This window comes from Bos indicus x Bos taurus, chromosome 7, assembly GCF_003369695.1.
Source record: "Bos indicus x Bos taurus breed Angus x Brahman F1 hybrid chromosome 7, Bos_hybrid_MaternalHap_v2.0, whole genome shotgun sequence".
Lineage (NCBI taxonomy): Eukaryota > Metazoa > Chordata > Mammalia > Artiodactyla > Bovidae > Bos > Bos indicus x Bos taurus.
This window is the reverse complement of record NC_040082.1, coordinates 18196521-18209971: the sequence shown is the minus strand read 5'-3', so window position 1 is coordinate 18209971 and position 13451 is coordinate 18196521.

Here is a 13451-nt window from a genome sequence, read left to right as displayed (position 1 = left end):
ATGGCAACACACTCCAGTATTCTTGCCTGGAGAATCCCATGGACAGAGGAGCCCAGTGGGCTACAGTCCATGGGGTCACAAAGAGTTGAATATGACTGAAGCGACAAAGCACACACCAGTTCTAGTGAGACAGGGAAGGACTCGCTCAGAAATCACGCAGCCCCCAAAATGATGAGTACTCCATCCCTAGGTGCTCAGCAGAGACAGAAGGGGACACACGTTTTTAAATATATGATATAAGAACATGATTTGTGACCAGTAAACAAAGGTTTGAAACATCAAACTCCTCACTAGAAATCTACTATAGGTTTTATCTGAAGGAAAAAAAAAAAGTCAAATCAATCAGTTGCTTTCTTTGCTCATGGGCATTTGAACTATGATTTTAATACCCCAGATTTTGTTCCCAAATTGCTTCCTTTTGACTAACACCTTCTCTATGAAAAAGAAAAAGTTATATTCATATTACTGTTTAAAATGTTGCATTATCAAAATATTGACTCTTGAACTTAGCATTTCATTATTTTGAAAAGATATGGCAGTAGTACTCTAGTATAAAACCCATTTTATTTGAGGTGACAGTTTCCAGACCCATTCATCCAAGCAAGAGCTTCATTATCTCTGGCACGGATCCCAGGAAGGATCTCCATAACTCAGAACTTAAATATCATTTTTGTTCAGGACCAATTATGGTAATACCGCCAAAAATGCTTGAAATGCTCACCTCCCTCCCCCCACAATCAATCTTAGGAACAATGGATATAGCAGGTAAGAATCTGTCCTTTAATTTCAAATACACTTAACATACAGAGATATATACATTAAATAAGACTGACCACAAATGAGATGCAGTATCTGTCAATCTCCCAGAATAATTTGTCTACATTTATTGAACAGGAATTTTTACCATTTTCTACATCCAAAATGAACCTGTTCCACATTTTTTAAAGAATCTCAAACTATATTTAATGAAAAACCAAGAGCAAATAATGTGTTCAGTACCTACTACTGAATAATTTTTTTAATGTAAATTCTGAAGTACAAATAAAATCAATGCACTGGAAGTCTTGAATGATGCAATTAGCACAAGCACTTCCAAAGGCTATCACTGAACTTCTGTTAGCCTTAAATACATGTTGTTGGAATAATATTTAAGTTTTGGTTTTCAAATTATTTGAAGCTGAAAAGAGAAGTTATGTGCCACGTGTTGGACTGTAGGGCCTTTGAGAGTATGGAGAGACCACATCCATTCATTAGTTAATGCCAAGCCCGAGTATGCTATCCACTTGAACACTGATCACTAAATATTGGTTAAATGAATGAGTGAATGGAAGAATGAATGAAATATAAAGGAATGTAAACACTATCCTGGTGATGCAGGCAAACTGTTCTTTAGTAAGAGAGAAAGGAAGATTCAAAGGCCTGGGTTATTAAAATTCATTGTCCACTATAATTGAACTCACAGGATAACTTGACTTAAAAAATCACAAGATAATGTCTCTCCAGTTACAGGCACAATAATCTGAAATGGGCATCATGCCAGCATGAGCACTGAAGCCTTCAAAATTAGCACTGTTTTCTTGGACTTTGTGTTCTTTCCCAGAAGATAAGATTATTTCTTACCACTGTTTAGCACTTATATTTATGTCTGCTCATATCCGTTTCTCTAAGTAACCAATATGTTAAACAAAATGTCTCTATTTTGATCAAGATAAAATAAAATTGAATTAAGCTACAGTTAGTCCTAATTTCTGATTAACAATTTCTCATAGGTTTAAAAATACTTGCTAAATTAGCATGAGACAACTTCTTACATGTTTATTTTCTTGTCATTTAAGGAGGAAACTCTTTTTCTGACTTGAAAAATTTGAAAGGAAAAAATGCATGTTTATCTTTGTGATCTAGGTCATAAATCTGTAATTTTTATTCCAACTTTATAATCAACATATTTTCTTACCTTAAAAAAGAATGAAAAATAAAGTCAACCACAAAGCAAATTGGGGAATAATTATTGTTAAAACCACAAAATAGTACTATATGGGAACATAGGTCAGGGACTGAACTGAGATTTACTTAGAATTAAAATTTAAAGTATCTTTTCCTGAAATGATTCCAGGAACTTTGCAAAATATTTGTCCCTATTATAAACTCTTATAACTTTCATGGTTGTATGGTTTTTAATTATTTCACAGCACGGTATGAACTGAATTCTCTAGAGGCAAATACTCATGAGTCCATTTTGATTACATGTTACCCAGCATTTACTTGAAAGAAATAAGTGAAAACAGCATTTTGGTTCAGCATTTCATATAAGTAAATGTCTTGGATATTTTCACAAACTCCAAAGATCCAAGTTAAAAAATAATGACATTCTAATTTTGGCTCAAGTATTTTGGATCACCTTCTGCATTTTGACATAAATTTCACATTCATTTTTGTATTAGAATCCTTAGTAGGCAAAGTGCAATGTAGTACTTTACAGTCTTTGAATCAGAGAGAACTCTTAGGAATCAATGCAACGAAGTTTAACTTACCTTAAAAGAGACTGGTTTTCATGAACTCTTGCCAAAATGACCTAGGTTCTCTGGTCAAAAGCAATACAAAGACTGCCCTCTCTTCTCTTCTCTGAGACCCAGTGGGCTGATGGTTCCCGCTCTGTCTGTGATAGGCACTGCGGAAGACTCAGAGTTTGTGCTCACTCCTGATGCCACACACCTTTTCTTGGCACTTCCTCTGGTCCCAAGGGAAAATTGCTGCAGAAATTTTCTTCTCCATAATCTCTTGACAGATGGCTCTGCTGGCAAGAGTCTCAACTTTTAGGAGCGCTTTAATAGGCTTTTATTCTCCCGCATCGCATCTTCACAGGTTTTATTTTTTTAATTGCACATTGGTTGATGCCCCAGTGTCCTAACAGGCCAGAGAATCATTGCCCCCTTGGAGTACTCCCAGATAATCTGCTTCTCTTGCTTTCCATTTCAATAAATTTGCAAAGCTAGTTTCCTTTTAATGTTCCATTATTTTTCTGCTCATACACACAAAGGCAGTTGGAAAAAAGGCCTTTACTTTAAAGCACAAAGTGAATAAATATTGAACTGTTCAAATACAAAAAGTAATTTTGTATGGCCACTGATAAAGTTATAAACCAAAAGAAACAAAATCTTACAAATACCAACTTTCTTGACATTTCATGCTTTCCTCTGACAAATACCTTTTATGTAGTTTGTTTTCTCTCTCTCCCTCTCTCTCCCTCTCTCTCCCTCTCTTCCTCTGACCCTCTCTCTCCATGCCCACACCTTTCGTCTTTTTGGAAAAATAAAGGAAACCTAACCTGAAATTATAGATTCAATTACTATTGAGATGTTACTTAAGAGAGTTAAAAAAATTATACTATTCATTTCTCAGTTCTTTCATCCTTATCCTTAAAAACAATGAAAATAAGGATGACTTAAAAATAGATAGCAAACCAAAATGTCTATACATCCAGGTGAGGAATTTCAGCCAGGAATAAGCGTGGAGTGGTGGGAACCATGGCAAGCTGCATGCTGTGTGCCATTTTCAAAGGACAGTAGCTGTTCATCTCCGGCTCATTACTATCTGATAGGAATTCAAACTCTGAGTTATGAGAGCTAGTTTTCAAGAAAATTCCCATATCTGACTTTTTGCATGTGAAAAAGCTTATGTCTTTTACATCTTAGAGGAAACTATGGTAACTAAGCTCAAACACCTATGACCAAGCCTTAGGCTGACTTCTAACCTAGAATATACTGAAATAAAACTAGTGCAAACACCAAAACACTGCCCCTTATTAACTATGAGCTCTTTTCTTATATGTGAAAATGATGATAAAAATGTAGACTGGTTAAGTCAAGTAAGAAAACGCTTATAATAATCCTTATTAAAGATGTTAGGAAGGTTCATAGCCCAAAACAGGGAAATGGTGTAAGCAAGATACAGTTCAAGTCTGGAGAAGGACCAGGTTTATTTAAAAAAAATAATTAAAAATCAATTTAATGAGAAAGTGATAAATTGTATTATATCTGGATTTCTTTATAACACTATCCTATATAATAGGTACTAGTTTTTTCCTAATTATACAACTCATGCTAAGTGCAAAAAATATATATTTTTTTAAATTCTAATTTCACTACTAATGAAATATTAGTTTATAATCTTCTAGAATGTATCTATATATACATTTATACTTTTATAAATTATAAAGTATACATTTATATAAATACTATTACATACATATACTTTATATTATATACATATAGAGCAACCGTGAAAGTGCCTCAGTCATGTCCAGCTCTTTGCAACCCCATGGACTGCCAGACTCATGGAACCCCAGAGTAGCCTGCCAGGCTCTTCTGCCCATGGAATTCTTCAGTCAAGAATACTGGAGTAGGTAGCTTATCCCTTCTCCAGGGATTCTTCCAAACCCAGAAATCGAACTGAGGTCTCCAGCATGGCAGGCAGATTATTTTATCAGCTGAGCTATCAGGGAAGCCCATATACATAAATAAATACTGACCTTTATAAAAATTGTGTATTGAACATACTTGACATATACTACTAACAATATAATACTGCACAATGAATATAATACCACACAATTGCACTCATCTCACACGCTAGCAAAGTAATGCTCAAAATTCTCCAAGCCAGGCTTCAGCAATATGTGAACCATGAACTTCCAGATGTTCAAGCTGGTTTTAGAAAAGGCAGAGAAACCAGAGATCAAATTGCCAACATCTCCTGGATCATGGAAAAAGCAAGAGAGTTCCAGAAAAACATCTATTTCTGCTTTATTGACTATGCCAAAGCCTTTGATTGTGTGGATCACAACAAACTGTGGAAAATTCTGAAAGAGATGGAAATACCAGACCACCTGACCATCCTTCTGAGAAATCTGTATGCAGGTCAGGAAGCAACAGTCAGAACTGGACATGGAACAACAGACTGGTTCCAAATAAGAAAAGGAGTATGTCAAGGCTGTATATTGTCACCCTGCTTATTTAACTTATATGCAGAGTACATCACGAAAAATGCTGGACTGGATGAAGCACAAGCTGATAGCAAGTTTGCTGGGAGAAATATCAAAAACCTCAGATATGCAGATGACACCACACTTATGGCAGAAAGTGAAGAAGAACTAAAGAGCCTCTTGATGAAATGAAAGACGAGAGTGAAAAAGTTGGCTTAAAACTCAACACTCAGAAAACTAAGATCATGGCATCTGGTCCCATCACTTCATGGCAAATAGATGGGAAAACAGTGGAAACAGTGACAGACTTTATTTTGAGGGGCTTCAAAATCACTACAGATGGTGACTGCAGCCATGAAATTAAAAGACGCTTGCTCCTTGGAAGAAAAGTTATGACCAACCTAAACAGCATATTAAAAAGCAGAGACATTACTTTGCCAACAAAGGTCCATTTAGTCAAAGCTATGTTTTTTCCAATAGTCATGTGGATGTGAGAGTGGACTATAAAGAAAGCTGAGCGCCGAAGAATTGATGCTTTTGAACTATGGTGTTGGAGAAGACTCTTGAGAGTCCCTTGGACTGCAAAGAGGTCCAACCAGTCCATCCTAATGTAAATCAGTCCTGAATATTCATTGGAAGGACTGATGCTGAAGCTGAAACTCCAATACTTCGGTCACCTGTTGTGAAGAGCTGACTCATTGGAAAAGACCCTGATGCTGGGAAAGATTGAAGGCGGAAGGAGAAAGGGATGACAGAGGATGAGATGGCTGGATGGCAGCATCAACTCAATGGACAGGAGTTTGAGTAAACTCTGGGAGTTGGTGACGGACAGGGAGGCCTGACATGCTGCAGTCCATGGATCACAAAGAGTTGGACATGACTGAGCGACTGAACTGAACAATATATTACTGGATTATTAGTCTGTTTTTTTCACTTAAGACTAAATTTGGTATCAGGTGTTCCCTATTTCCATAAATAATCTTCCCACAATGTGATATTTAAATGACTACATAGTATCCCATGGTTTAGATATAATTTATCTGGCCAATCTCCCATCACCAGGTAAATTTTCCCAATTTTTTTTACAATAAAGTGTCCACAATTGACAACAACTGTTCACTTATCTTTGAACCTCTATTATATCTCATCGTGTCAAAATATATGCATAGTTTCCTCCCAAAAGATTGTGCCAATTTACAATCCTGTAACTGTGATAAGTGAATTCATTTCCCTACATTCTCAACAAAACTGGGTATAATCTCTCTAATTACTTTAGGTGGAAAATAGATTATGTAATATTTCAAATGTTATAAAAAAAAAAAGGGTTTCACATATACTGGATGAATTGCTTTTTCCCTAATATGTTTTCTCACGACTGACTGGCAGAGTGGGTTTATCTAGTTAGTCCTCCTTGGAGCCAGTAAACTGTAACATGGGCAAAGGGAGAGACATGTGGTCTGTCAGTTGAAGTATTTGAATCCCAACCAGCAGCAATGGGACTCTTTCCGTGGGCCTCTGATACTTTTATGCTAATCAGACACTTCATGATGGTTAATTTGGGGCTTCCCGGCCGGCGCTAGTGGTAAAGAACCTGCCTGCCAACGTAGGAGTTAAAAGAGTCTCGGGTTCGACCTCTGGGCCTGGAAAATCCCCTCGAGGAGGGCATGGCAACCCATTCCTGTATTCTAGCCTGGAGAATCCCATGGACAGAGAAGTCTGGCAGGCTACAGTCCATGGGGTCAGAAAGAGTCGGACATGACTGAAGTGACTTATATGCATGCATGGTGAATTTATGTCAACTTGACTGGGTCACAGGGCATCCAGATATTTGATTTAATGCTATTTTCGGGTTTGTCTTTGATGTTTCCAGAAGAGACTAACATTTGAACCAATTGTCTGGGGTAAGCAGATTGCCCTCCCCAGTGTGGGTGGGTGTCAGCAAGTCTCTGAAGGGCCTGAAGAACAAAAAAGCCAGAGAGGGAGAAGTTATTCCCTGCCTGACTACTGAGGTAGGACTTGGGGCTGCTCCTGCTTTGGGACTGGCGCTCACACTATTAGCGCTCCAGTTCTATGCCTTCCATCTGGGGCTCGAACGGTACCACTGGCTGTCCAGCTGACAGGGGGCAGGTTGTGAGCTTCCAAGCCTCACTAATTCTTCACAATAAATAAATACTGATATAGATATCATGTTGTATATATACATACAAACTGCCTAATACCCCTACCACAGTATTGATTAAGATGGGAAAGTGAGGAAATTTGTCAGCTGGTGAAGTCTTCAATAAACAGAATTTCATGCTACGATGACTCATTGTGACATACATGGAACTGGAAGAAGAAATGTTGATGTCAAGACTCGTGCCCACTGCAGCCTTGTTCAGCAGTGTAATACACGCTCTGGATAAAATATTCCAGGTATTCTGGATAGCACTCTCTCTCTATAGAGCATGGTTTTAGAAGGACCTACATGGCTCAGTAACTGCCGTATACAGGGTTCTTTGCAATTGTTCCCTGGAGCTAATCAAATCTCTTTAAAAAAACTCAGTCTCCCATCTGAGAAGTGATTCCTCTCAGTGGACCCAGAATCACTGAGTGACTTTGGATAAATAACCTCCTGTATGTCAGTTTCCAATTTGTAAGATGAGAATGATAATTGCAATGCTTACCTCATAATTAGTATCATAAAGATTAAATATGAATTGCTTAGATGATTGCCTGATAGAGATTGACATATAACTTTTTTTACTGTTATCACTGTACTTTCTGTAAGTTTCTATAGTTTCACAACCTGAGTATAATAGTTTATATCTTTACTGTATCCAGAAAAAGGTAAATTTGTTGAGATAAAGGTCTGTTCACCTTTACTATCAAAAAACGAACACGTTGTCTAGAAAGTGAGGTCCTGAATAAACATTTCTTTAAAGATGAATGGTTAAGTAGATGGCCATATCATCAGGCTGAATCTTTCCTGCCATAATTCCCCTTTCTGATTTCTAGTTGTAATTCTTAGTTTCACTCTTTATTTAATTTTACAATCTTTAATAAGCACATACATTCCAGTTAAACCTATAGCATGACAACAGATACTATAATTAGAACAGGCAAAATATTAGTCTTCACCTTAAGGGGACTATGTTTAGTTTTGTGTGAAAGATCATGATTTAGCTTCTAAATAAGAACATTGTCAAAATGTGACCATTAGGGATGAAAGCTACTGTCTGTAGAACAGGTCATCAGTGTAGATATTGAACCACATGACCTAAACAATTTTGCTTTTGAGCTTCAGAGACCCGCGGACACATCAAAAGCTAACATAATCCTGGTGTGTGATTCCAGTTATTGCTGAGTAGCTTTTAAGGTTTAAGAAGAAATTACCTTTTCTGGTTTCCTTCTTCAATTTGTGGTAAAGACTGTTTATAACACATATTATTAGTTCTGACTTACCATATATGTCATTCATGTAAAACACAGATCATTCTGCAAGTTTCCAAAAATAACAAATGCTATCTCGAAAATACTTTTCATAAAATTCAACCCATTTTCAATTGAGATTTTCAATTGTTTCCCTGGTGCAATGAAGGAGACCTGGGTTCGGTCCCTGAGTCGGGAAGATCCCCTGGAGAAGGAAATGGTCACCCACGCCAGTATTCTTGCCTGGAGAATCTCATGGACAGAGGAGCCTGGTGGGCTACAGTCTATCAGGTTGCGAAGACTTGGACACAACTGAGCAACTAACATGTCTTCTTCATATCAATTGAGATAAGCAATTAATAATTATGTCTTCCATGTAAGGCAAAAACAAGAATTCTGTGCTCTCAAAGCAAAAAGGTATGGTAATGTTTCAGAGTATAATTGAATACTATAGAGAAAAGGCCATTGTATAAATCATAGTTGTCATATTCTTTTGTATTCAAATCAAAGAAGAAAAAGATTTCAATCAGATAGTCTTTAAACACTGTTGGAAATACATGTGGAAAGATGTAAATAAGTGATTATTTGGAGTGGCTTGTGCACCCTGAATTTAGTCATAATGTGTCTTTCTTATACATCCTAGAAGAGGAGTTAATTTTTGTTTAATCCTCTATTAAACGTCAGGCCAAAGAAGCTTTCTTGTTGATATTTACATAGAATTAAAGAGTGTTATATCTCCAGGGAACTTCAGTTCAGTTCAGTCCAGTCACTCAGTCGGGTCCAACTCTTCGCAACCCCATGAATCTCAGCACGCCAGGCCTCCCTGTCCATTACCAACTCCCGGAGTTCACTCAGACTCACGTCCATCGAGTCAGTGATGCCATCCAGCCATCTCATCCTCTGTCGTCCCCTTCTCCTCCTGCCCCCAATCCCTCTCAGCATCAGAGTCTTTTCCAATGAGTCAACTCTTTGCATGAGGTGGCCAAAGTACTGGGATTTCAGTTTCAGCATCATTCACTCCAAAGAAATCCCAGGGTTGATCTCCTTCAGAATGGACTGGTTGGATCTCCTTGCAGTCCAAGGGACTCTCAAGAGTCTTCTCCAACACCACAGTTCAAAAGCATCAATTCTTTGGCGCTTGGCTTTCTTCACAGTCCAGCTCTCACATCCATACACGACCACAGGAAAAACCATAGCCTTGACTAGACGGACATTTGTTGGCAAAGTAATGTCTCTGCTTTTGAATATGCTGTCTAGGTTGGTCATAACTTTCCTTCCAAGGAGTAAGCGTCTTTTAATTTCATGGCTGAAGTCACCATCTGCAGTGATTTTGGAGCCCAAAAAAATAAAGTCTGACACTGTTTCCACTCTTTTCCCATCTATTTGCCATGAAGTGATGGGACTGGATGCCATGATCTTTGTTTCCTGAATGTTGAGCTTTAAGCCAACTTTTTCACTCTCCACTTTCACTTTCATCAAGAGGCTTTTCAGTTCCTCTTCACTTTCTGCCACAAGGGTGGTGTCATCTGCATATCTGAGATAATTGATAGTTCTCCCAGCAATCTTGATTCCAGCTTATGTTTCTTCCGGTCCAGCAATTCTCATGATGTACTCTGCATATAAGTTAAATAAACAGGGTGATAATATACAGCCTTGACGTACTCCTTTTCCTATTTGGAACTAGTCTGTTGTTCCATGTCCAGTTCTAACTGTTGCTTCCTGACCTGCATACAGATTTCTCAAGAGGCAGGTCAGGTGGTCTGGTATTCCCATCTCTTTCAGAATTTTCCACAGTTTATTGTGATCCACACAGTCAAAGGCTTTGGCATAGTCATTAAGGCAGAAATAGATGTTTTTCTGGAACTCTCTTGCTTTTTCCACGATCCAGCGGATGTTGGCAATTTGATCTCTGGTTCCTCTGCCTTTTCTAAAACCAGCTGGAACATCAGGAAGTTCACAGTTCACGTATTGCTGAAGCCTGGCTTGGAGAATTTTGAGCATTACTTTACTAGCCTGTGAGATGAGTGCAATTGTGTGGTAGTTTGAGCATTCTTTGGCATTGCCTTTCTTTGGGATTGGAATGAAAACTGACCTTTTCCAGTCCTGTGGCTATTGCTGAGTTTTCCAAATTTGCTGGCATATTGAGTGCAGCACTTTCACAGCATCATCTTTCAGGATTTGGAATAGCTCAACTGGAATTCCATCACCTCCACTAGCTTTGTTCGTAGTGATGCTTTCTAAGGCCCATTTGACTTCACATTCCAGGATGTCTGGCTCTAGGTGAGTGATCACACCATCGTGATTATCTGGGTCGTGAAGATCTTTTTTGTACAGTTCTTCTGTGTACTCTTGCCACCTCTTCTTAATATCTTCTGCTTCTGTTAGGTCCATACCATTTCTGTCCTTTATTGAGCCCATCTTTTCATGAAATGTTCCCTTGGTATCTCTAATTTTCTTGAAGAGATCTCTAGTTTTTCCCATTCTATTATTTTCCTCTACTTCTTTGCATTGATCACTGAAGAAGGCTTTCTTATCTCTTCTTGCTAGTCTTTGGAATTCTGCATTCAGATGCTTATATCTTTCCTTTTCACCTTTGCTTTTCACTTCTCTTCTTTTCACAGCTATTTGTAAGGCCTCCCCAGACAGCCATTTGCTTTTATGCATTTCTTTTCCATGGGGATGGTCTTGATCCCTGTCTCCTGTACAATGTCACGAACCTCATTCCATAGTTCATCAGGCACTCTATCTATCAGATCTAGGCCCTTAAATCTATTTCTCACTTCCACTGTATAATCATAAGGGATTTGATTTAGGTCATATCTGAATGGTCTAGTGGTTTTTCCCTACTTTCTTCAATTTAAGTCTGAATTTGGCAATAAGGAGTTCATGGTCTGAGCCACAGTCAGCTCCTGGTCTTGATTTTGTTGACTGTATAGAGCTTCTCCATCTTTGGTGCAAAGAATATAATCAATCTGATTCCGGTGTTGACCATCTGGTGATGTTCATGCATAGAGTCTTCTCTTGTGTTGTTGGAAGAGGGTGTTTGCTATGACCAGTGCATTTTCTTAGCAAAACTCTATTAGTCTTTGCCCTGCTTCATTGTGTATTCCAAGGCCAAATTTGCCTGTTACTCCAGGTGTTTCTTGACTTCCTACTTTTGCATTCCAGTCCCCTATAATGAAAAAGACATCTTTTTTGGGTGTTAGTTCTAGCAGGTCTTGTAGGTCTTCATAGAACCATTCAACTTCAGCTTCTTCAGCATTACTGGTTTGGGCATAGTCTTGGATTACTGTGATGTTGAATGGTTTGCCTTGGAAACAAACAGAGATCATTCTGTCATTTTGGAGATTGCATCTGGGCACTGCATTTTGGACTCTTTTGTTGACCATTATGGCTACTCCATTTCTTCTGAGGGATTCCTGCCTGTAGTAGTAGATATAATGGTCATCTGAGTTAAATTCACCCATTCCAGTCCATTTTAGTTCACTGATTCCTAGAATGTCGACATTCACTCTTGCCATCTCTTGTTTGACCACTTCCAATTTGCCTTGATTCATGGACCTAACATTCCATGTTCCTATGCAATATTGCTCTTTACAACATCAGACCTTGCTTCTATCACCAGTCACATCCACAGCTGGGTATTGTTTTTGCTTTGGCTCCATCCCTTCATTCTTTCTGGAGTTATTTCTCCACTGATCTCCAGTAGCATATTGGGCACCTACTGACCTGGGGAACTTAGAGTTCATCTTATGCAATTCCCATCTTTTTACATATAAGGGATGAGGGTGAAGATCAAAGTTATTAAGTGATCTTCCCAAAAATACGTTTAATAACCGGTACAGTCAAAACTCAATCCCAAGTTTAGTGTATTTTGAAACATAGACAAAGATAGGCTTTGCTTCTGATAGAACTGAAAGCCTCAACTTTAAAAGATCTAAAATTTACCAGGACACATTTCACTAGCAACCACCATGAAAAAAAAAAAATCACACGTCATCCCAATTCTCTCTCTGAGTCTACCTGTCATATTGTATATGTTGGAAAGGGATGACTTTAACTGAATGAAAATAAATCAACTGTGAGTACATTCTAACCCCAGATTGAGATGTAATCTACTAATTAAAGTATTAAAATAATTCCATACTAGCTCAAGTCCCCCACATGCACTTCCTGGTGCCCTGTGTTGGGACCCCAGTCTCCCAATAATTCAGCAACCAAGGTTTAAGTACTAGACTGTCAGGAGTCTCCAAGACCCAATCCCTTCTTAAGACTGGCTTCCATCCTGATCACTGATGTTCATGGTTGTTAAATATATTAACATTATCCCTGGATCCACTTTTCCCTTTTCCCTCTATAAATGTTAAAGAGCAGCATTTGATTCAGGTACCCTGATAAATCTTTATTTATTTGAAGATAAATGAGGCATAATGAATAAGGTATATCCGATGAACTAAAAAGAATTGCATTTTTAAATACTTAATGATTCCATTGAAAACTCAACTCTAGAGTGCTACTTTGAAAAAGTCTGTGATAACAGCTGAAAGATTAAAAGATACTTCTTTTCAGAAATAACATTCAAATCAGATAGTCTCAGGTTTTACCCCCAAATCACTGTCTTATGGGTATAACTTTGTGTCCTTAACTAGTGATATCATATACATTATTCCTGTTTCAAGCCAGGAGCATAGTGGACAAGTTAGAATCTTCCAAGGCTTAGCAAGAATCTAACCCCTGGCTTTAAAATTACTCCTATGCCCTGTGAACTCTGGCCCATCAAACTGATGAAACATTTAGTCTAAAAAGCACTGAAAAGTGGTCAATGAACCCTCTCCCCCTGAAAAAAAGAAAGCTAACAGAGGAACTAAGTCAGTGGTTGTGATTAGATAGAAAGAGGAAATTAGAGCTATAACAAAATATGACATAAAAGGCAAAGCACCACAGGATAAATAAAATAGAACATAACAGGAAGGGATCCAAACCAATACAAACAACTGCAAAGGGCCTTACTGGCAGACTTTCAGACACGGAATTTGAGGAGGACAGACACATTTAATTG